Source organism: Sapajus apella, unplaced genomic scaffold (assembly GCF_009761245.1).
Source record: "Sapajus apella isolate SASKATOON/1434 unplaced genomic scaffold, GSC_monkey_1.0 scaffold152, whole genome shotgun sequence".
NCBI classification, from domain to species: domain Eukaryota; kingdom Metazoa; phylum Chordata; class Mammalia; order Primates; family Cebidae; genus Sapajus; species Sapajus apella.
Genome location: NW_022437092.1, coordinates 2,544,105 through 2,569,481, shown reverse-complemented (window position 1 = coordinate 2,569,481; position 25,377 = coordinate 2,544,105). Strand labels below are relative to the sequence as shown.

General features: G+C 45.0%; 1 protein-coding gene across 1 annotated transcript in view; it reads right to left on the bottom strand.

Moving 5' to 3' along the window:
- CASP14 (caspase 14) overlaps positions 1–917 on the bottom strand; it is an 8,040-nt gene extending 7,123 nt beyond the window's left edge. The window contains exon 1 of the mRNA XM_032265859.1: positions 659–917. The gene's annotated coding sequence lies outside the window, so the exon portion shown is untranslated. The remainder of the gene's footprint in view (positions 1–658) is intronic.
- Positions 918–25,377: the final 24,460 nt, after the last annotated feature.

The window sequence follows — 25,377 nt, the reverse complement described above, 5'->3', positions numbered from 1 at the left end:
TTTCTTTCTTTTCTTTTCTTTCTTTTCTTTTCTTTTCTTTTCTTTTCTTTTCTTTTCTTTTCTTTCTTTCTTTCTTTCTTTCTTTCTTTTCTTTCTTTCTTTCTTTCTTTCCCTTTCTTTCTTTCCCTATCAAGATCCTTCTCTGACAGTTTGGGTGGCATAATATCTGCTATGCCTTCCCCCATCACCCATATATCCATCTATCTTTTCATCCACCTATCTATCCAGTCATCCAACAATTCATTCATCTATCCATCTACTGTCTGTCCATTCATTCATCATCTATCCATATCCATACATTCACCCACTGAACTGGCAGCTCAGTTTTCAGGACTGAAAGCCCGACTTCATTATCTCTGTCTCCACCACGGCCAACAGTGTGGCAAGGAGCACAGAGTGGGTGTGGAGAGAATTTGCTGAGTAAACAAATAAGACACAAATGAACAGATGAAAGAAAGAGTGGATGTATGGATGGAAATTTCTTCCATTCTGCCCAAACTGGCCAGAGCATTAATTCATGAAGGGAGAGGGAGCGTGTGTATGAAAGAGAGAGAGAGAGAGAGAGGAGAGAGTGTGTGTGTGTGTGTGTGTGAGAGAGAGAGAGAGAGAGAGAGAGAGGGAGAGAGATGGAAGAGCTAATATCTGCAAAATCGCTTACCGACCCTAGAGGCAGCTGTTCCTCAAGGCCAAGTTCAAGTTCACTACTCTCCTAGTTGCCAGTACAGAGCTGGGCACCGAGGAGGAGTCAGGAACACGTGCTGATGTTGGAGAAGGGGCTGACAGTGTGGAATCTCCCCGGGTTTCTCCTAAGAGGCCTGTCTGTGAATGAGGTGGTACAATCATCTGTCCCTTTATTGTCAGTGAGTTTTCTGTCACTCAAGAAGCCTCATGACACACCCTTGGCACAGCCTTAGTGTGAAAATGGAGCCAACGCCAATGGGATGGGTGACGGTAAGGCTGAGTGGACTCCCTCTGGCAAAGGTGGCCTAGGCAGAGCCTCTAAATTAGCCAGAGGTCTGTGCCAGCCCAGCCACAACCCCTCCCAGCCCCCATCCCATATCCAGCTCATCTGGTTATTACATCATCACTATGCCTAGTTCATTCATCTCACCTTCCACTGTGTAGATAACTCCGACTTCATTTACTTGTCATCTCCTCAAGTACTCAAGAGTCTAGAGAGATCAGTATTGTCCCATTTTGCAGGTGGGGAAACTGAGGCTGATAGAGGTGAAATGACTGCCCAAGGTCAGCAATTGGCACAGTTGGCATTCAAATCTATAAGGGGTGAGGTGTGGTGGTTCACGCCTGTAGTCCCAGTGCTTTGGGAGGCCAAGGCAGGAGGATCACTTGAGGTCAGGAGTTTGAGACCAGCTTGGGTATAGTGAGACCCTGTCTCTAAAAAAACAAACAAAAAAAGCAAAATGATAGCATGCATCTGTAGTCCTAGCTGCTCAGGAGGCTGAGGTAGGAGGCTGGCTTGAGCCCAGGAGTTTGAGGCTGCAGTGAGTTATGACTGTGCCTCTGCACTTCAGCCTGAGTGACAGAGCCAGACCCTGTCTTAAATATAAAAACAAGCAAACAAGTAACCCCTAAAAGGTTCCAGCCCAGTTGCCTTAACTGATGCCTCATGTTGAGCCCTCTCTTCTCTTCTTCCTCCTCTATTTTTTTCAGCCATTTTATTTCATTTTATTTTACTTATGTTAGCAGCAAAACCAAAGGTGAACCTGATTAAGCCCTCCAAACTTAACCTGCCTTGCCTTTAATTGCTTACTTGCTTTTAATTGCTTACTTACAGTTGATCTTAAAATGCCACTAGCAAGTCACATAGCCAAATAATGCATAACTAAACTCTCGATAGCTTCCCTACAGATAACATTTCTGACTGTGGGTCACTATGGTAATGGGTGCTTAAAGTTGTTTTTCAAGAACTAGGTGGGAGGCAGCTCTTGTCTAGTTTAAGCCAGTGGAGATCGCAGACCCTTCATCTGGACCCATGTGGGTAGCTGACATCAGAGGGCCATAAACTCCACCCTCAGATCATGCTAAATGCTACTTTCTGCACATATGTCCTATCTAAAGCCATGTAGCTCAACTATGCTTGCTCAGAAATCCTCATGACTTCACCTTTTCTACAGCTAGTCATCTTTCTTCATACTTTAGACCACCCTGTGTTCTATCCCATAAGTACCCTCAAACCCTATTTTTGGGTAGGAGGATTTGGGACCTGTTTTCCCACCACCTCGATTAATTGCCTTGCAAATAAACTCTTTCTCTTCTGCAAAATCTGTCACTGCAGTGATTGGCTTGCTACACGGAGGCAGAACAAACTTGATTCCATAGCAACAGCTTAAATGAGATATAATTTACGTATTATACAATTCATTCGCAGAAAGTGTCCAATTCAGTGAGCTTTAGTACATTCACAGTGATGCAACCATTGCCACAGTTCATTCTGGAACATTTTCTTTTTTCTTTTTTTTGGAGACAATATCTTGATCTGTCACCCAGGCCAGAGTGCAGTGGAGAGATCACAGCTCACTGCAGCTTCAAACTCCTGGGCTCACGTGATCCTCCTGCCTCAGCCTCCTGGGAAGCTGAGACTACAAGTGTGCACCACCATGCCTGGTTAGTTTTTTTTTTTTTAAGTTTTTTTGTAGAGACATAGTCTTGCTATGTTGCCCAGGCTGGTCTCGAACTCCTGGTGGATTACAGATGTAAGCCACCACACCTGGCCCATTTTAGAACATTTTTATCACCCCCTCAAAAGAATCCTGGTACCCTTTAGCTATCACTCCCAAACTCTCCATACATTCTAGCCTTAGGCAACCACTAGCAGACTTTCTGTCTCTGTAGCTTACCCTGTTCTGGATATTTCACAGAAATAGAATCATATTATGTGATTTTTGTGTCTGGCTTCTTTTGCTCAGCATGATGTTTTCAAGAACAGTATTGGGGGCATGTTGGTTTGTTGTCTCTTGTTTCATTTTGTTTTGATTTTTAGAGAGCCAAGTGTTAGGCATCTTTCAGCAAACCATTGCAGATACTCCCATTCCAATCCCTTCCCCTAAGAGCCAAACTTCTTAGCTGACCAGACCCTATAAAGCAATGAAGTTTCAAGGAGGAAGAAGATAGCATCCACATTGTAGCACATATTAGTGCTTCATTCCTTTTTGCGGCTGAATAATAGTCCGTTGTACAGATATACCTCATTTTGTTTATTTATTCATCTGTGGAGGGACATTTGAGTTGTGCTAGGCTACTGGCTGTTTGAAGGATGCTGTTATACATATTTATGTATAAGTTTTTGTGTGGATTTTTTAAAGACAGGGTCTAATGAAGTTGCTCAGGCTAGGGTGCAAGGACACGATCATGACCCACTGCAACCTCTGCTTCCCAGACTCAAGTAATTCTCTAGCCTCAGCCTTCCCAGTAGCTGGGACTACAGGTGTATGGCACCATGCCTGGCTAATTTTTTTTTTTTTTTTTTAGAAACGGGGTTTTGCCATGTTGCCTAGGCTGGTTTTAAACTCCTGAGCTCAAAATTATCCACCTGCCTGGGCCTCCTGGGGTGTTGGGATTACAAGAGTGATTCCTACCATGCTTGGCCTGATGCATATTTTAATTCCATTCCTACTGGTGTGACTTTTAAGCAATACAGAAAGCTTTTTTAGCAAAACTGGCCCACTCTCATCCCTCCAATTCTTTCATTTGCTTCAAGGTAACCCAGACACAAGACTGAGCAATTTCCCTTCAGCTCCTATTTCTTCATTGACTTACACACATTCACAGCGTTAGTTACATAGGTGGGCTCATTCTACAAAATTGTCCTGCTACTTGCCTTGTTCACCAAATTATATGTCTGGGTCATCTTTCCATGGTAGCACATGTGGAACTAACTCAATTTTTTCATGTTCTTTAAAAAACTATTTAGATAAAGAAAATGTGGCACATATACACCATGGAATACTATGCAGCCATAAAAAGGATGAATTCATGTCCTTTGCAGGGACATGGATGAAGCTGGAAACCATCATTCTCAGCAAACAGACACAAGAACAGAAAATCAAACACCACATGTTCTCACTCATAAGTGGGCGTTGAACAATAAGAACACATGGACATAGGGAGGGGAACATCACATACTGGGGCCTGTTGGTGGGTGGAGGGGCTAGGGGAGGAATAGCAGGGGGTGAGGGGATTGGGGAGGGATATCAGGGGATGGGGGGATTGGGGAGGGCTAACATTAGGAGAAATACCTAATATAGATGACGGGGGGATGGATGCAGCATAAACATAGGTATACACTGTGGCATGTGTAAACCTATGTAACAATCCTGCACGACCTGCACATGTACCCCAGAACTTAAGGTATAATAATGATAAAAAAAAAAAGAGAATAACCTATGTGAAGGAAAGTACACAACTCTTAAATGTGCAGCTTGATAATTTTTTCAAACTGAACCTACACATGCGACCACCATTTCAATGGAGCCATCGAATTAATTCTGCAATGGCATAAAAAGTACACACTTTTAGCTAAAAGAGAAACAAAACCCAGGGAAACACCAAATCAAACTGGACATAATATCCTACTCTTACCCCATGCCAACATTTTAGCTAAAGCGTGCTTTCACTATGTTCCTCCTCCTTGAAATCTCATCTTTTCACAGGGTCTGGTCAGTTAAGAAGGTTGGATCTTAGGGGAAGCAATTGGGACTTGGAGTGTTTGCAATGGTGTGTTGGAAGATGCCTCACACTTGGCTCTCTAAAAACAAAACAAAATGAAGTAAAAAACTCACAACAAACCAACATCCCCATAAAAAGAATGAAATCCATTTCAGCCATAAGAAAGAACGGCATTTGTGGCAACATGGATGGAACTGGAGGACATTATGTTAGGTGAAATATGCTAGAAACGGAAAGTTAAACAGCACATGTTCTCATTCATATGCGGAAGCTAAAAAAGTAAGTTGATTTTGTAAAAGCAAAAGTGGCACAGTGGATGTCAGAGGCTGGGAAGGGAAGGGGGAAGAGAGGATAGGGAGAGATTTGTTAAAGGATACAAAATTACAGCTAGTGTTATTCACAACAGCAAAAACATGGAATCAACCTAGGTGTCCATCAACAGTATATTAGATAAAGAAAACGTGTTATATATATACCATGGAACACTATGCAGCCACAGAAAATAACAAAATCATGGCCGGGTATGGTGGCTCACACCTATAATCCCAGCACTTTGGGAGGCAGAGGCGGGCGGATTACCTGAGGTCAGGAATTTGACAACAGCCTGGCCAACATGGTGAAACCCATCTCTACCAAAAAATACAAAAATTAGCCAGGCATGGTGGCACATTCCTGTAATCCCAGCCACTGGGGAGGCGGGGGCAGAAGAATCACTTCAACCGGGAGGTGGAGGTTGCATGAGCTGAGACAGTGACACTGCACTCCGGCCTGGGTGACAGAGAGACACTGTGTCTCAAAAAAAAAAATCATGTCTTTTGCAGCAACATGGATGCAGCTGGAGGCCATTATCCTAAGCGAATTAATGCCAGAACACAAAACCAAATACTTATAAGTGGGTGCAAAACATTGACTACTCATGAACATAAAGATGGATACAATAGACACTGGTGACTACTAGAGGGAAGAGGACAGGAGAAGAGGCTAGGGTTGATAAACTACCTACTGTGTCCTGTGCTCACTACTGGGTGATGGGATCATTCATACAGCAAACATCAGCATCATGCAGTTGAGTCATTGATATGGTCTGGCTCTGTGTCCCTCCCCAAATCTCATCTTGAATTGTAATCTAATTGTTACCCCACATGCTGGGGGAGGGGCCTCATGGGAGGTGACTGGATCATGGGGGCATTTCCCCCATGCGGTTCACATAATAGTGAGTGAGTTGTCAAGAAATCTGATGGTTTTATGAGGGGCTTTTTCCACTTTGCATGTCTCTGTCCTGCTACCATGTAAGACATGCTTCTTCCCCTTCTGCCATGATTGTAAGTTTCCTGAGGCCTCCCCAGCCATGCAGAACTGTGAGTGAATTACACCTCTTTATGAGTTACCCAGTCTCGGGTATTTCTTTATAGCAGTGTGAAAATGGACTGATATACCCATGTCACAAATATGCTGGACTCACGTCTCACCCCCTGGACTTACCTCCTACCATCTGGACTCACCTCTCAACACCTAGACTCATCTCTCACCATCTAGGACTCGCCTCTCATCACCCAAACTCATCTTTCACAATCTGGGCTTACTTCTCTCAACCTGGACTCACCTCTGAATTTAAAATAAAAATTGAAAAAAAAAAAAAGAAAGATAAAGGTAACGTCAAAATGGTAGAAACACTTTATGGCATTTTTACTTGCCCTTATCTTCCCCCTTCCCCCCACAAAAATACAGATAGGTAGGAAGAATAAGTTCTAGTGTTCTACAGCACTGTAGGATAACTATAGTAAACAATAATATATTACATAGTTTCAAATAGCTGGAAGGAGGATATTGCATGTTCCCGACACAAAGAAATGATACATGTTTGAGATGATTGACGTGTAAATTACCCTGATCTGATTACTGTATGTCATATGCCTCAAAACATGGCTATGTTGTACCCCATTAATACGTACAGTTACTATGTGTCAATTAAAAATAAAAAGGAAGTAAAACAGAAAACCTCCCAAGCAATAAAAAGCAAAAATGTCCTCATTTGTAATGTTTGCCAATTTCCATGGTGTATGTATTCTCACTGTAGCTGATGTCAAGTTACAAACACCGCATCATTGAATGCAGAGTTGGGAAGAACTGGCCTTGGATCAGTCCAGGATTGAAAGGGCATTTCTGAGGCAGCCCCCCACTGCATGGAGGCAGGTGGGTTTAGACTGCCCAGTTCTTGGGTTGAGGGCTGTGGTTGAGTGTTTCATTTGGAACCAGGCACATAGTGACAGCCCAGGAAGGAAGAACTGGGTGGATGAGTATACTGGGATGTCCAGTTGTCTCTGAAAATGGATGTTGGCAGAGGTGGTTCCTCATGAATTTCACCTCAGTCCATCGATGATGAAATGTCACGAGGTCCTCATTCCTCTACTGAGACACGTATTTCCACAGTATCAGTATGTAAGAGAAGGATGTGTCACCATGTGCTGTAGTACCTGTGAGTTAACTAATTAAGTAATTACATTGATTAATTATATTAATCAGAGTTTTCTGACAATTGGCTGGTCCAAGAAAGGCAACCTGGTGTAAGGACTCCATGGAGGAACGCCTACCTAATGGTTTCAGGGTTAAAGTTGGCTTCACAGAGGAGGTATATGTCACCTGAGGCTTGAGGAATGAGTAGGTGATTTCCAAGTGGGCATTTGGGAGAGGCAGCCAATGCAGAGGGGTCCCAACATGGGGCAATAGCAGAGGTGAATGAGTGTGAGCTTGGTGGATGCAAGGCACCATGTCTGCCTCCATGTGGCCAGAGAATAAAGTATAGGAGTCAGTGGTGGTGAGAGTTAGTCCGGATGGTGGGAGGTGAGTCCAGGTGGTAGAAATAAGCTCAGGTTGGGAGAGATGAGTCTGGGTGGTGAGAAGTGAGGTCTAGGTGTTGAGAGGTGAGTCCAGATGGTGAGAGGTGAGTCCAGGGGGTGAGAGGTGAGTCCAAGGGGTGAGGGGTGAGTCCAGGGGGTGAGAGATGAGTTCAGCTGGTGAGAGGCGAGTCCAGGTGGTGAGAGATGAGTACAGGTAATAAGGGATGAGTCCAGGTGGCGAGAGGTAAGCCCAGGGTGTGAGAGGTGAATCCAGGTGGGTGAATCCAGGAGGTGACAGTGAGTCCAGGTGGTGAGATGTGAGTTCTGGTGGTAAGAGGTGAGCCCAGCTGATGAGAGGTGAGTCCAGATGGGTGAGTCCAGGCGGTGAGATTTGAGTTCTGGTGGTCGCAGGCGAGCCCAGTGATGAGAGGATAGTCCCTTTGTTGAGAGATGAGTCCTGCTGATGGGAAGTGAGTCCTAATGGTGAGAGGTGATTCCAGGAAAGGGTGGGATCATGAAGGGGCTTGAAGTCACTCTAAGGGAGTCTGAATGTGGTTGGGTTTTGGAGTGACCAACCATCCTGGTTTGCCCAGATCTGCAGAGTTTTCTGGCATGTGGGGATTTCACTGCTAAGAAGCGAGGGGAGTCCTAGGCAAAGTGAATAAGTTGATCCTTGAACCACATAGGCAATGGGGAGCCATTGAGGAATTCATAGCTGGAGAGTGATACAAGGACTCTTGGTTATTAAAAGATTAATCAGATCTCAAGAAAAACGAAGCTTCTGCAGGAAGCTGCTGCTGAACCCTTCCTGGACCAGGTGGTTCCCAATTTCCATGGCTGCCTGCACTTCTCCTGGACAGTCACGTTGCTCTTATAATGCTCCTTTGATATCTTCTTTCTTTCTTTCTCACAAAGACAGCTAGCCAGTGAGAGTGTGAGCTATGCATGTTGTGTTTGCGCGGCAACCAGCATGACACATGGAAAACGTTCAATCGATGTTGGGAGCAAAGGCATGTTGTCAGAATTGGTGCTTCTGCGTCTTCATTCCACAGATATAAACTGGAAATAATACCACGTCCTTCCTTAAGAATGTAGTATGAGCTAGGAGGGGTGTAGTCCCAGCTGCTTGGGAGGCTGAAGTGGGAGGATTGCTTGAGCCCAGGAGTTTGAGGCTGCAGTGAGCTATGATTGCACCACTGCACTCCACTCCAGCCTGGGCATCAGAACAGGACCCTGTCTCAAAAACAAACAAAGAAACAAACCAAAAAACCCCAAAACCAACCAACCAAACAAACAAACAAAATCCCCAAAATGTAATATGAAACTTTGTATGCTTTAATAAATATCTCCCTATTACCTGCCCCAGCCCCTGGCAACGACTGTTCTACCTCTCTGCTTTTATGAGTTGGACTTTTTTAGATCTCACGTATATGTGAGATCATGCAGTATTTGTTTTTCTGTGTCTGGATTATTTCACTTAACCGTCATGTTCTCCAGGTTCATCCATGTGACAAATGATGGGATTTCCTCCTTTTAAAGGCTGAATAGTATTCCATTGTGTGTATACATGTATACAAAGTAGACTGTATGTATACATATGAATATACACATTATATGTAGACACTATATATGTATCAAAATATTGTGTACATGTATAATATTTGCAATATAATATACAACATACATTTTCTTTATCCATGCAATTGTTGATGGGCACTTAGGTTTATTTTATATCTTGGTTATGGGTGAATAATGGTGAAATAAACATGGTAGTGCAGATAACTCTCTTGAGATGCTGATTTTATTTCTATTGGATATATAATCAGTAGTGGGATTGTTGGATCATATGGTAACTCTATTTTTAGTTTTTTGTTTTTTGTTTTTTTTTTGAGGAACTACCATACCATTTTCCATAATAGTTATACTATTTTACATTGAAATCTTCAGTTAGGCAGGAGGAATAAGTTTGTGACATGTTGTATGGCAGGGTGACTAGCTTGTAACAGCAGATTGTACATTTCAAAGTTCTGTTACATAGAATCTTGCTCTGTTGCTCAGGCTGGAGTGCAGTGGTGTGATCACAGCTCACTGCAGCCTCAAACTTCTGGGTTCAAGTGACCCTCCCACCTCAGCCTCTGGAGTAGTAACAAGCTTGTGCCACCAGGCCCAGCTGACATCTCTCTCTCTCTCTCTCTCTCTCTCTCTCTATATATATATATATATTTATATATATATATATGTGTGTGTGTGTGTGTGTGTGTGTGTGTGTGTGTGTGTGTGTGTGTATAAAGGCCTCAAGGTGATTCTAATGCATTGCAAGGTCAATACTGGTGATTTTGTGGGAAGGGACAGGTAATAAGTGGGTAAACTTGTAAACAAGAGAACTCAGATGACGACATGTGTTTAAAATGGAAATAGACCAGATGAGGTGACAGAGAATCACCGGAGGTGGCTACAGGGTGGTTGAGGGTGGGTCTCAGAGGAGACAATGCTTGAGCTAAATCCTGGGAGGTATAGGTGCTCAATCCATGCAGCTACGTTCCCCTTCCCTTTCAACACTAGTTTCCTAACTCAGCTGCATGGTGGAATCAATGAGGGAGTTTTAAAAAGTATTAATGCCTGGGTTACATCCCTTGACATACAGTTTAGTTGATGGGACCCAGGTCATATAACATAAAATTAACCAAAGTGTACAACTAGTGGCATTAAGTACAGTCATGATGTTGTCCAGCCATCACCATTACGGTACTTCCAGAATCTTTACATCACTCCAAATGGAAACTCTGTCTCCATTAAGGCAGTTTAAGTACAAAATTACCTGGGCGCAGTGGCACATGCCTGTAGTCCCAGCTACTTGGGAGGCTGAGGCAGGAGAATTGCTTGAGCCTAGGAGGTGGAGGATGCAGAGAGCCACAATCACATCACTGTACTCCAGCCTGGGCAATAGAGTGAGACCCTGTCTCAAAAACAAATAAATAAATGAAAGAAATGTGGAACGTAGATCGATCCCTGCTACCACATGGATGAAACTTCAATGCATTATACTCAGAGAAAGAAGCCAGATACAAATGACCACGTCATGTATCCAGATAGTACCAACTACCACCTTACTTTATATTTGGTTTCAATTCATAAAGGACTGAATCCCAGGGGACAGTTGACATGGTCCACAATCGCAGTCAACAATGTCATCCTTTAATTTGTATTCTTTGACCAACATTTCCAAGTTTTAGTGAGGTGAAGAGAAATATGTTTTTAAAAATTACTATTATTTGATTTTCAAAAATTGACATAATAATTGTCCATATTTATGGGGTACATAGTCTGATATAAAGATAGCGACTCCTGCTCACTTTTGGTGTCCATTTACATGGAATGCCTTTTTTCCACTCCTTTACCTTAAGTTTATGTGAGTCCTTATGTGTTAGGTGAGTCTCTTGGAGGCAGCAGATAGTTGGTTGCTGAATTCTTATCCATTGTGCAATTCTAAATCTTTTTTATTTTTATTTTTATTTTTATTTTTATTGAGATGGAGTCTCACTCTGTCACCTAGGCTGGATTGCAGTGGTGTGATCTCAGCTCACTGCAAACTCCGCCTTTCAGGTTCAAGCAATTCTTCTGCCTTAGCTTCCTGAGTAGCTGGGATTACAGGCATATGCCCCCCACACCCAGCTAATTTTTTTTTTTTTTTTTGGTATTTTTAGTAGAGATGAGGTTTCACCATGTTGGCCAGGCTGGTCTCTAATTCCTGGCCTCAAGTGATCTACCCACCTCGGCCTCCCAAAGTGTTGGGATTATAGGAATGAGCCACTGTGCCCAGCCGATTCTAAATCTTTTAAGTGGAGCATTTAGGCTATTTACACACAACATCAGTATTGAGATGTGAGGTACTATTCCATTCATTATGCCATTTATTGACTGTATATCTTGTTTTTTAAATTATATTTTTGTTTTATAGGTCCTATGAGATTTATACTTTAAAGAGGTTCTGTTTTGATGTTTCCAGGATTTGGTAAAAGATTTAGAACTCCTTTTAGCAGTTCTTATAGTGCTGGCTTGGTAGGGGCAAATTCTCTCAGCATTTGTTTGTCTGAAAAAGACTATCTTTCCTTCATTTATTAAGCTTAGTTTCGCTGTATACAAAATTCTTGGTTGATAATTGTTTTGTTTAAGAAGGCTAAAGATAGGGCCTCAATGCCTTCTAGCTTGTAGGCCCTCTGCTGAGAAATCTGCTGTTAACCTGATAGGTTTTCCTTCATAGGTTGGCTGCTGCTTTTGCCTCACAGCTATTAAGATTCTTTCCAGCAGTGGCTCACATCTGTAATCCCAGAACTTTGGGAGGCCAAGGCTTGTGGATCGTGAGGTCAAGAGATCAAGAGCATCCTGACCAACATGGTGAAACTCTGTCTCTATTAAAAATACAAAAATTAGCTGGGTGTGTAAAAATACAAAAATTAGCTCAGTTACTTGGGAGGCTGAGGCAGGAGAATAGCTTGAACCTGAGAGGCAGAGGTCACAGTGAGCCGAGATTGCACCACTGCACTCCAGCCTGGTGACAGAGTGAGACTCTATCTCAAAAATAAATAAATAAATAAATAAAAGCAGCAATGTCATCTTAGGCCTTAAAGCCAATGTGGGTGAGGGCTCCCCGTCTCTAAGCAGCCCGTCTCTTGAGTTGTTTGCAGAAGAACAAGTGCCTATGTTTCACTGCACATGCTCGTGTTTCCTGAGCATTGTTCTCCTGAGAGTTCACAGGCCTGATGGATATGCTCTGCCTTCACACACCATCAGAGAATGGCCATGTATCTAAATTGTTCATGCCCTTCCCTTGGGTACATCCATTAATTCATCTTTGTAGCCACAGAGCTCTTTCTCTGCCTGGAGCCCATATTTGCATCTATGTCACCAGCCCATGCTTCTCTCAGCATCTCAGGTCCTGACGTCTGGAACCCCCTTTCCTTTTGTTGGGAGTTGCAGAAGTGAGAGCTCATCACCGTGATGAAAGGAGGTGGTGTTGCTCAAAGATCTTTGGCAACTTTTCATCATTCCGGGCTTCCTTGGGGGGTAAACAACCCATGGGTGAGTGACAAGATGAGACAGCATCTTGTCAGGCAGGATTTTGTTCACCGCAATCTGGGAAGACATCCAAGAACCCCAGGTGTTCCTTCCCTCCCTGAAAGTATGAAAGTTTTGCAAGCCACTGAGCTCGCAATGCAATGGAGAGCACAGCTGTGCAGTTGTAATTTCTCGAGCAAGCCCCAAGATAATTCTTTATTTTTGTTTTTTTACTTCATCTCATTTTTAAATGTTCCTTCTGGGTGTCTATTGCCATGTGCACGCACAATTTAAAAATTCAAATATGTTTAGTAGTAGCAGTCATACTAGCAGTAGCAGAAGTTGTTGTAGTAGGATGAGAATCTTGATTGCATTTACAACTATTCTTGCAACTCAGCTCTGTGAAGAAGGGGGATTGATTGATCACCAAGGCAGGGAATGCATATCACACGTGTCACTTTTTAAAATTTATATAAAGTATACATGGAAGCTGTCCATTAATAACGCATGATACCTATATTTCAGGTATGATAGGTATTCTTTTACTGGCCTTCACTTACCTGAGTCACAGGATTGAGGGATACTTTTCATTCGCCTAGAGCATTTTCTTTTCTTTTTCATAGACAAGGGGTCTTTCTGTGTTGCCCAGGATGATCTCAAACTCCTGGGCTCAGCAATCCTCCTGCCTCGGCCTCTCAGAGCTTGGATTACAAGTGTGAGGGCTTAGAGCATTTTATTTTTTTTAATTTTTAATTTTTTTTTGAGACGGAGTTTTGCTCTTGTTGACCAGACTGAAATGCAATGGTGTGATCTTGGCTCACTGCAACCTCTGCCTCCCGGGTTCAAGCAAGTCCCCTGCCTCAGCCTCCCAAGTAGCTGGGATTACAGGCATGCGCCACCACACCTGGCTAATTTTGTATTTTTAGGAGAGATGGGTTTTCTCCATGTTGGCCAGTCTGGTCTTGAACTCCTGACCTCAGTTGATCTGCCTGCCTTAGCCTCCCAAAGGGCTGGGATTACAGGTATGAGCCACCACGCCCAAACTGACTTAGAGCATTTTAAGCATGGGAATGTGAATCCTGACAACAGCTGTGCAACTGCGTGGAGAAAACTGAGGTTAAGAACAGTTAAATAACATGCTCCTAAGTGTTGCAGCTGGGCTCTGAGGGCAGCAATCTGGAACTCCCAAGTCCTCTTATTTCCCTTCCTTTATGGCCCAGGGATTGGCTCCATGAAAAAGAAATGAAAGAAATGCTTGGCTACTCTCCAGGTCCATCCTGAGAAGCTCACAAGAGTTTGGGAGAATGAGTTAGCCAAAACTGCTCTAGGGGAACTGAGGCAGGTTTGGTGACAAAGGTAGTTCTCCCTCTCTGACCTTAACTTGCATGGCTGCACACCTGCGTTCTCTGACCTGGTGCATCTTTTCACCATTTGTATATTGCTTCTATCCCTACCAAGTCGCTATAGGGGTTGTGTGTGTGTGTGTGTGTGTGTGTGTGTGTGTGTGTGTGGTGTGAGGGGTGCATGTGGAAGAGGTGAAATACAAGTGAGGAGATTTCATTCTGTAGCAAGCAGATAATTGAATGGAGGGCACAACAGCACAATGGTAGAAATGTATCCTTTGAAATTAGACTTTCTGGGCACTTTGGGAGGCTGAGGTGGGCGGATCATGAGTTCAATAGATTGAGACCATCCTGGCCAACATAGTGAAACCCCATCTTTATTAAAAATATAAAAATTAGCTGGGTATGGTGGTGCATGCCTGTAGTCCCAGCTACTCGGGAGGCTGAGGCAGAATTGCCTGAACCGGGAGGCAGAGGTCACAGTGAGCTGAGTTCATGTCAGTGCACTCCAGCCTGGTGACAGGGCAAGATTCCATCTCAAAAGAAAAAAAAAAAAAAAAGAAATCAGACTTTCTGGGTTGGATTCCTGACCCTAGTGACTTGAATTCTGAATTACGTAACCTCTTGGTGGCCGAGGTTCCCTACCTATAAAGAAGTGATAGTAAGCCAGGTGTGGTGGCTCACGCCTGTAATCCTAGCACTTTGGGAGGCCGAGGTGGGTGCATCACGAGGCCAAGAGATCGAGACCATCCTGGCCAGCATGGTGAAATCCTGTCTCTACTAGAAATACAAACATTAGCTGGGTGTGGAGGTGCATGCCTGTAATCCCAGCTACTCTGGAGGCTGAGAGAGGAGAATTGCTTGTACCTGGGACGCAGAGGTTGCAGTGAGCCAAGGTTACACCACTGCACTCCAGCCTGGCAACAGACCGAGACTCCCTTTCAAAAAAAAAAAAAAGGAGCGATAGTAGTACCCACGTTGCTGGAGTGTAGTGAGGGGTTAATGTATCTAAAACACTTAGAAGAGTTTCTGCCATCTAGGAAACATTCTATTTTACTCCCTAAATAGTTCTTGACTTCATCCTTTTCTCTCCAACATCCCTTCCTGTGCCCTAGTTGAGACGTCCAACATCTGTGACCTGGGCAGCAGATGTAGACTCCTAATACATCCTAGCTGGTTGTGTGATCTAGAAAAGCCCCTGCCACACCCCAGGACAACAGCCTCTTTAGTGTCCACAGGGAGGTTGGCTCTGGTCAGCTGGCTGATGTTCTGGAAGCTGCGTGGTGTGTGCATGGCAGGTCTTTTTCACGATGAAGGTGGAGGAAAGGAGGTGACCATAGACCAATACTATCCATGAGCTGGGTCAAGTCGTCAGGGAGGACCTGGTTCACACCACCGTGGGATGAGATGACCTAATAGCAGTTAATGATGCCTGTAATCATTGCGGCGTTAACGAGGCAGGAGATGAAGATAGAGGAATAATTACTGTGTATTAGTACCATGAACAAGCAGAAATGGCAATGGTGGTTACTCTTGCACTGAAGAGTCACAAACTTGTTTCTGTGTTCAGGAAAGGGGTGAGGAAAGAGACAGGGAAGGCCGAGTGAGAGAATTCCAGCAGGCATGTGAAAGGGTGCTTGGGTAGAAGATGATAGCTAGAAGAGAGATGTGCAGCAGAAGTGCCTGCACCAGGCCCTTTCTCCACAGAAGGATGAAATGAAAGTCCACTGCTGTCAACAGCAGATCAACTGATGGAAGGTGTTGAATCTCAAGGGACTCCGTTGATGAGATGTAGAGGCCTTCTAGAACCCGAAAGGCCAGAAGCGGAAAATGTCTATGTGAAATCAGATTCCCCAAATGCTGACCTCAAGAGGGTTTCCTCCTCGCCTTCCCTCCCTCCCTCCCTCTCCCCCTTCCTCCTTCTCCCCCTTACTACCTATCCCCCTTCCTCCCTCCCTCCCTCCTTCCCTCCCTCCCTTCTTTCCTTCCATTCTCCTTCTCCCTTCCTTTCTCCTCTTCTTCTTTCCTTCCTGCATTCTCTCCTTCCCTTTCTCCTTCCTTTTCTTCCTTCTCCCTTTTCTCTTCCTTCCTTCTCTCCTTCCCTCCTTCTTCCTCTCCTTTCCTTCCCTCCTTCCTTCCTTTCTTCTTCCCTTCCTGCCTCTCCCTCCCTCTTCCTTCCTTCCTTTTTTTCCATTTTCCTCTCTCCTTTCTTCCTTTCTCCTTTCCTTCCTTCATCTCTTTCCCTCCTTCTTCCCTCACTCCTTCCCTCCTTTCTTTCTCTCCTCCTTTTCTCTTTTCCTTCCTTCTCTTTTCCCCTCCTTTCTTCCCCCTTCTCTCCTTCCTTTCTCTTTTCCTCTCTTCCTTCCTTCTGTCCTTCCTTCTCTTTTCTCCCTCCTTCCTTCTATCCCCCTTCCTTCCTCTTTTCTTCTCTTCCTTCCTTCTCTCCTTCCATCCTCTTTTCCTTTCCTCCTTCCTTCCCTCCCTCCCTCCCTTTCCTTCTCTCCCTTCCTCCCTTCTTTCCTTCCATCCTTCCTTCCTTTTTACCTTCTTTCCTTCCTTTCATCTTTCCTTCATTTTTACCTTCCTTCTTTCCTTCCTGCCTCCCTCCCTCTCCTCCCTTCCTCTGTTTTTCTTCCTTCTCTCTCTCCCTTTCTTCCTGTTAACATCTATTATCTTCCTACTATGCCCCAGGCATGGCAGATATAGTGGAAAAAATTAGATACGGTGCATGCTCTCATGAACCTTATGTTTACTGGGGGGAGAAAATCATTAGCAAAATAGTCACACTAATGAATGTGTGTTTGGAAGCTGAGATAAGTACACGGAAGCAGAGAAGTTGGTTCTTTGAGAACATAAAGGGACCAGCCAAGACTCCACTGCTAGGACCACTGGGAAGACATCCCTGAGGAGGAGACATGCTAGAGTGAGAATTTTCTAGGCAAAGATGTGGGAACGAGCGGGAGTGAGAAAGGGTGGCCCAGGCATGGAACAAACATGAACAAAATTCCCTGTAGCTGGAGAGGAGGCCAATGGGAAGGCTGACGGAGAAATGGCCCAAGATTTTTTTTTCCCCTCCCTCTGTTCTGTTGCCCAGGCTGGAGTGCGGTGGTGCAGTCTCAGCTCACTGCAACCTCCACCCCCTGGGTTTAAGTGATTCTTGTGCCTCAGCCTCCCAAGTAGCTGGGATTGCAGGTGTCTCCATGACTCCAGGCTATTTTTTGTAAAATATACATATTTTTAGTAGAGACAGGGCTTTGCCATGTTGGCCAGGCTGGTTTTGAGCTCCTGGCTTCAAGTGATCCACCCCCCTTGGCCTCTCAAAGTGCTGGGAGATTACAGGTGTGAGCCACTGTGGCCAGCTGACGGTCCAAGATTTGAATGGAGAAGGAGAGACAGGAGCCGGCCTTGCAGGCTTCTGTCTCCAGGCAAGTCTTTTCTCCAAACAGAACGGAATCAAAGCTCCCCACACTGGCCTCCAATCACCGCAGGCAGTAGTGTCAGAACTGAAGGAGATAAGTATGTCCAAGACTGCTCAAATCAAACCCAGAGAAGACTTTCCTCAATTTACAAGGCTTCCATTCGGCCAGGCACTTTGTGAGTGCCCCAGAGTGGGGAAACCTCTTGAAGAATCTGTGGATAAAGGCTGGGTACCTGGGATTCCAGAGAGCATAAAAGTCCTTGAGTCCTCAAGTATACTGATGCATTGCAGAATTTTTCATCAATGAGAATGAGATTTCTGTTGGAAGAATGTGACTTTCCAGCAAGGAGGATGTACAGAAAAAGAGGGGTCCCAAGTGAAAAAAATTTGAAGGAAAAAGGCATCCAGATGACATTCACAGAGGAATCTGATTTGCAACATTGAGCCCCTAGCCACCTCTCCAGCCTCATCCACCACCATCTTAAAAATATCTTCAACTTCCCAAACACACCACGTGCTTTCCAGCCTGCCCCAGGACCTTTGCACGGGCTGTTATGCTTTCCTGGCACACTCTTCCCCACTGTCTCTCTCTCTCTCTCTTTTTGAGACAGAGTTTTGCTCTTGTTTCCCAGGCTGGAATGCAATGGTGCAATCTCAGCTCACTGTAACCTCCACCTCCCAGGTTCAAGTGATTCTCCTGACTCAGCTTCCCAAGTAGCTGGGATTATAGGTATGTACCATCATGCCTGGCTAATTTTGATTTTGATTTTTTTTTTTTTAGTAGAGATGAGGTTTCTCCATGTTGGTCAGGCTGGTCTCGAACTCCCAACCTCAGGTGATCCTCCTGCCTCGGCCTCCCAAAGTACTGGGATTACAGGTGTGAGCCACCACACCCAGCCCTACTCTGTTTTTGTACCTGACTGGTGTCCATTCATACTTCAGATGGCAGCTTCCTTAGGGACTTCCCTGACCTGCCTTCACTTCCTCTGGGTAAGATCTCCTTCATTTTATGCATCGATCGCACCTGGCCCTCCTCCTTTTTTTTTTTTTTTTTTTGAGAGGGAGTATTGGTATGTCATTCAGGCTAGAGTGCAGTGGTACGATCTTGGCTTACTGCAAACTCTGCCTCCCGGGTTCAAGTGATTCTCCCACCTCTGCCTCCTGAGTAGCTGGGATTACAGGCATGCACCACCATACCCAGCTAATGTTTGTACTTTTGGTAGAGATGGAGTTTCACCATGTTGGCCAGGCTGGTCTTAAACTCCTGACCTCAAATGATTTGCCCACCTTGGCCTCCCAAAGCAATGACATTGCAGGCATGAGCCACTGTGCCCAGTCCTCCTTTTGATCCTTTTAATTACTCAGGTCAACATTTGCCGTCTCTGTTGACGAAGAGTTCACTCACTTTGTGCTAGACACTACAGTGAGCACTTTAAGGAACATTATCTCATTTAATTCTCACAGCCCTGTAAGATAAGAATCTTTATTATGACCATTATATATGGGGGAAACTGAGGCACAGAGAGTTTAGTTTGGCCAACATCTCTCAATTAATAATCAGCCATATCACAATTTGAACTGACAGCTGACTCTAGCATCCACATTCTCTAATACTTCCTGCAGCATAGAGGGAAGACGGGTGAGGCCGGACAAGTATGCAGCGACTTCTCAGAGCAAGAAGGCACTGCTCTTCCTAGCACCCTCTGGCACTTAGAACTTACCCTATATTTATTTATTTATTTACTGACAGATTGTTGCTCTGTTGCCTAGGCAGGAGTGCAATGGAGTGATCTCGGCTCACTGCAACCTCTGCCTCTGGGATTCAAGTGATTCTCCTGACTCAGCCTCCCAAGTAACTGGGGTTACAGGTGTGCACCACTACGCCCGGCTATTTTTTTTTTTTTTTGTATTTTTAGTAGGGATGGGGTTTCATCATGTTGGCCAGACTGGCCTTGAACTCCTGACCTGTGATCCAGCTGCCTCGGCCTCCCAAAGTACTAGGATTACAGGCATGAGCTACCATGCCCTGCAGAACTTACCCTATAAAACAGGGGTCATTAAGCCCCTTTTTAGGTCTTACCAAACAGTGATACAATGCTTTGCAGGGATATATGGTTAAGTCAGTAGATGACTCTAGTGATGAACTGGGGAAGGTGGGAGGAGGCTGGTTATGCCTCTGGAGATGGAGAGGCAAGGGGACCCTGGACTTCTACTAAAACAATGTGGGAACTGAAAGAAATAATATCCACACACCCCATATATTACTTATAAGTTTGGAAGTCTTATAGAATGTAAGTAACTGGGCCATTCAATTGGCCAGAATATAGTTCCATAGCCACAACTGGTCTCAATGGATTCTCCATGCCCTCTCAGCCTATCCTCAGCCAAGATGTGCCTCCTCAAGGACCTAGCAGTTTCCTGCTTCCTACGTGTCAAAGCCACAAGCCTCATGGTTTGCTTTCTCAGTCTGCAAATCTAGAGGATGAATGGAGCTGCAAAGAGAGCACTGAGAATGGAGTCGGGGTCTCAATTTTAGCTCTGAGCTGCTACAAACTCAGTGCAAGACCTAAATGAAATTGCTTCTCCTTTCTGATTGTCAGCACCTTCATTTGTAAAATGACATAATTGGGCCCTTTTCCATTTCTAGGTTCTAGAAAGTGCCTCACCATCCTCTGCAGAAATCCATGAACTAAATACTTTGCTGGGATGGAAAGACTTGTCCCTACATCATTTGTGGTCAACCTGAACCCCAGATCACTCACTCAACTGTTCTTTCCATCTTTCAAGCATTTCCTTAAGTCTGCAACCTCAAGTATTCTTTGTTGATGGATGAAGAGTGTCATGAAAACCTCAAGTTTCCCCCAAATCCATTCTGCATTTAGTGGCAGAGTCGTATAAATTTCAGTTGGGCATATGGCCACCAAGCTGAAGACTGTCTCCCAGGCTCCTTTGCAACTAGAGGCAGCCATGTGACTAAGTACTGGCCAATAGGAAGTGAGCAGAAGTTGTATGTGCAACTTCCAGGTCATGCCCTTAAAGGGGAGGAGCATGTCTTTTCCTTCTTCCTTCCCCCTTCCTCCTTCCTGCTGACCACAGGCATGAGGAGGAGTGCTGGGACAGTTATCTTGGAATACAATGTGGAAGCTATAGCAAATTAATCATCTTACCTGCCGCCATGTAAGATGTCCCTACCATGACAGATGGAAAGTGCAGGAGCTACAATTCAAGCTGAGATTTGGGTGGGACACAGCCAAACCATAGCATACCACATTCAAACTTGATGGGGAGAACTTCCCATCCCCCAGAGATCCTAGAGTTTTAGGTGAAAGAAATACTTGGTGACGATACCTTGGAGTGTCCCTATAGATGGAAAGAAGAACGTACTGAAATAACTAATCCCAATATGCTTCCATCTCTACTTCAGGCTTTGTTCAAGAGTTTTTGACTTTGAAGATGATTCTGAGTTATCTTAGTTTGGTGTGGGGTTTCTCAACCGTGATGCAATGGACATTTTCAACTGAGGACTTCTTTATCATAGCAGGAAGCTTCCCTGTCTACTGTGGGATATTTAGGAGCATCCCTGGCCTCTACCCAAGAGATGCCGGCAAGATATTCCATCCCCAGTTGTGGCAACCAAAAATGTCTACAGACTGCCAAATGTCCCCAAGAGTAGAGGGAGAATCACTCTCATCATGAAACAGTATTTTAGGCTAGGCGCAGTGGCTCACACCTGTAATCCCAACACTTTGAGAGGCTAAGGCGGGCGGATCACTTGAGATCAGGAGTTCAAGACCAGCCTAGCCAACATGGTGAAGCCCCGTCTCTACTAAAAACATAAAAATTAGTCGAGCATGGTGGTGTGCACCTGTAATCCCAGCTACTGGAGAGGCCGAGGCAGGAGAATTGCTTGAATCTGGGAGGCAGAGGTTGCAGCAAACCAAGATCGCACCACTGTACTCCAGCCTGGGTGACAGAGTAAGACTCCCTCTCAAAAAGAAAAAAGAAATACTGTTTTAGTCCTGTGTGAGGGCTCCCTGAAAAATTCTAGCCCATGCTTGATTGCTTCTGTGCCAGAGAACTCGCTACTTTGCAAAGCATGGCCTCCATGGTTAGAAGCAGGAAGGTCTTTCTTAAAGTGAAATGAGAAGTGACTTGTGATGGGCACAGGGTCTCCTTTTTGGGGAGATGTAAATGCCTTGGAAACTAGATAGAGGCATTGGTTGCATTTGGTGTGAATTCACCAAATGCTACTAACTTTAAGATGGCTAATTTTATGTGAATGCCATTTTAATAAACAAAAAGAGCATGAGTTTTTACCATGCATGGAGACCTCCCTACATGCCAGGCCCTGAACTAAATGAAAAACTCCATTGTATTAATGGGTCCTCCGAGCAACTTGGTGAGAGAGGTACTTTTATCATCCACGGTGTTTTTTGTTTTTTGTTTTTTTTTAAGATGGAGTCTAGCTCTACTGCCCAGGCTGGAGTGCAGTGGTGCAATCTTTGCTCACTGCAACCTCCACCTTCCAGGTTCAAGCAATCCTCCTGACTCAGCCTCCCCAGTATCTGGGATTATAGGCAACTGCCACCATGCCCGGCTAACTTTTGTATTTTTAGTAGAGATGGGGTTTCACTATATTGGCCAGGCTGGTCTCAAGCTCCTGATCTCAGGTGATTCAGCCTCCCAAAGTGCTGGGATTACAGGCTCACTGAGTAACTGTGTCTGGCCCATCACGAAAACAGACTTAGAGAGGTTAAGCAAGTTGCCTGAGGTAACACAGCTAGAAAGGGTCAAGGCCAGGTCTGCATTTCCCCCACAGCGGATTATGTACTTCTTCCTACCTATGTCAGTTTTTCATTTCCAGGAAAATTGGCATGAGCCACTGTGCCCAGCCTGCCTGCAGTTTTTACAGCCCACACTCAGCCCCTTACCTGCTGGACGGTGGCTTCTATACATTTTGCACAGTTCTGAGCCGATTTCTTCATCTCTAAGGTGGGGATGATGACAGCCACCTCACAGTGTCATGGAGAGGCTTGCTGGGTGCTCAGGACTCACATCTGGGACGGGAGCTGAAATCTCAGCTCTGAGGCAATGACGGGGGGCGGATTGTGCAAATGCTATTTGAGAAGAATGTGTGAGTCGAGTTTATGAACTGGGGCGGTGTCAGCAAGGATGAGGGTGGCAGGCTGCAAACCCCAGGACAAGACATTGCTTGTAAGGGGAGCATTTGCATCCTATGCAAGATTTCTGGGCATCAGGATGGGCAAAGGCGAGGGTAAAGGGATAATTCCCGGCTCCAGGAAGGGCCTGCATGAGGCTCAAAAGTCAGCAGGATGGTGACCCACATGGGACACTGGTCAATGGAGAGAGGGGTGGGTGGGTAGGGGCGTTTCCCAGGGTCTACGCTGCAGCATCACAGAGTTAGATGCTCCCATCTGCTAACAGCTCTTTCCCTTCAGACCCACAGGTGGGAAAGGCTACCCGCAATTGCTGGCATGTGGATACTATGCTAGCTATCCTTTGAAGTTTCCCTGCTAGCTGCCCGTACCTTTGTAAACACAATTAATTCCTGTTATTTACAGTAATGTTCTATAAAGCCACCACTCACACTGAATCGGTGAATACTGAGCCATGGCTCATCTGGAAATACAGCATTAGGTTTCTGTAAGCCTCTAGTCACAGCACTTTTGTCAACAAATCAAGACGTAACCTTGTTTTATGTGTATCTATTTAAAGACACCTTATTTGGCCAGGCACTGTGGCTCATGCCTGTCATCCCAGCACTTTGGGAGGCTGAGGGGGACAGCCAGTTCACTTGAGGTCGGAAGTTCAAGACCAGCCTGGTTAACATGGTGAAACCCCATTACTACTAAACACACACACACACACACAGACACACACACACACACACACAGACACACACACACACACACACACAATTAGCTGGGCATGGTGTCATGCATCATGCACCTGTAATCCCAGCTACTTGGGAGGCTGAGGCAGGAGAATCACTTGAACCTGGGAGGCAGAGGTTGCAGTGAGCCAAGATTGTGCCATTGCACTCCAGCCTGGGCAACAAGAGCAAAACTCCGTCTCAAAAATCAAAAACAAAAAACACTTTATTTAATATATGTGATGGATTCATGCACATGGAGGTCATGGCCAGCAACACTATAATACATGCCAGAATGAAGTTTATCTAACATGTGTACTTCAGCACTAACCCTGGAAATCATTTCAAACAGCAAAATCATCAAAAAAAAAAAAAAAGCACAAAATGCAAAAACAAAAACAGAGAGAGATGCTAAATAGACTGCAACAAGGACACTGGTTTACAGTAAGAGAGCTGGCACAGAAAGGCAGCATCACCTTGTTTGACCTCAGCAGAGCAATGTGTGCATCAGGTGGCTAAAAACGTTTCCACAGCTCTGTGCACGCCTGCAAATGATCGTGAAAGCACTACAAGTACTGATTTTGAAGTTACAAATAAATTTCGGTAAGTGAATTAGCAAGTGAATTCGGGGATAATGAGGATCAACTGTGGTCTTTTTCTTTAACTTCTTTCCCCCCACCCTTTTTTTTTTTTCTTTTTTTTTTTTTTTTTGAGACAGAGTTTTGCTGTGTCACCCAGGCTAGAGTGCAGCGGGGCGATCTCAGCTCACCACAACCTGCACCTCTGGGGTTCAAGCGATTCTCTTGCCTCAACCTTCCCTAGTAGCTGGGACTACAGGTGACTGCCACCATGCCTGACTAACTTTTGTATTTTTAGTAGAGGCAGGGTTTCACCACGTTGGCCAGGCTGGTCTTGAACTCCTGACTTCAAATGATCCACCCTCCTCAGCCTCCCAAAGTACTGGGATTACAGGTGTAAACCACTGCACCCCGCCCTTAATCTTCTTTCAAATGGAGTGTGCTATTTCTTGTTGATATCCTGATTGGTACTGGGAAGAGGTGCTTGAAGAAGAACAGTTTATGTGGGAGTCTGAGCCCCAGGGAGTGCCTGTAATTCCCTGACTGTAGAGTCTGTCTTGAGATAAGGGAGTTGGCTGTGATACACAATGCTTGAGTCAGCCCAATGGAGCTGAGCCCCAGCTGAACTCCGACCCACCTCTGCCATCCTGGATGCCTTTCATGCATGAACTCGTCTGTCCTCACCACCACCATTTGAAGTGATGACATGCTCCTCATTTTACAGGTTAGAGAGACTAAGGCCAGAGAGGGACAGTGAGGGTATGTGTGATGGGGGAAGAAAGGGGTTGAGGGGACTCATTTGAGAGCCATCCGTGCCTCACCAGATGGCTCCCTTTTTTGCCCATGTATTTTTCTGTCCAATGGCCATAATTTACCCAATCTCCATTCTGCTGTTTTGGAGATTCATTCAGATCCTGGTCCCTGTGTAAAATGTGGAGAAAGACAGGTTCATATCCTGCTTTACCCATCTCTGTCTGTGTAAGCCTGGGAAAATAAGGAGAATGAGCTTCACTTTCTTCTCTGCAAAATGTTCGTGCTTATGTCCATACGATTGGCTGGCTTTGCCAGAAAGATACCAACATGTGTGAGGGTCATTCCTGGCATATGCACTGTGAGCTCCATAATGGAGGGACACATCCATGCTGTATTCTTGGCACCTAGCACAGCCTTTGACACAGCGCAGTTGCTTAGGAGATATCTGTAGCTGTAATGAACATTCCTTCTGTACGTGTGCAGCACCCTGGATCTTTCTGGGAAGAGCAGATAATAATCACAGTTCCGCATGAGGGGTCCTGTGATGACAGAGTGTCCAAGAGGCTACCGGAATACCTAGGAGGACCTGAACCAGAGCCACACCCAGACGGATGATGTTAACTGCACCGGATCAACCTGTGACCTCCCTGAGGGCGGGGACCACATCAGCCCTGCTCACTGCTTTATATTCTCAGTGCCCAGCTCAGAACCAGACCCTGCCGGGGTAGGACAGAGTAGAGCTCCTAGAAGTTTTGCTTAGAGTGCAGGCTCTTGAGCTTTGCTACTTTTTCTGTGACCTTGGGCAAGCTACACA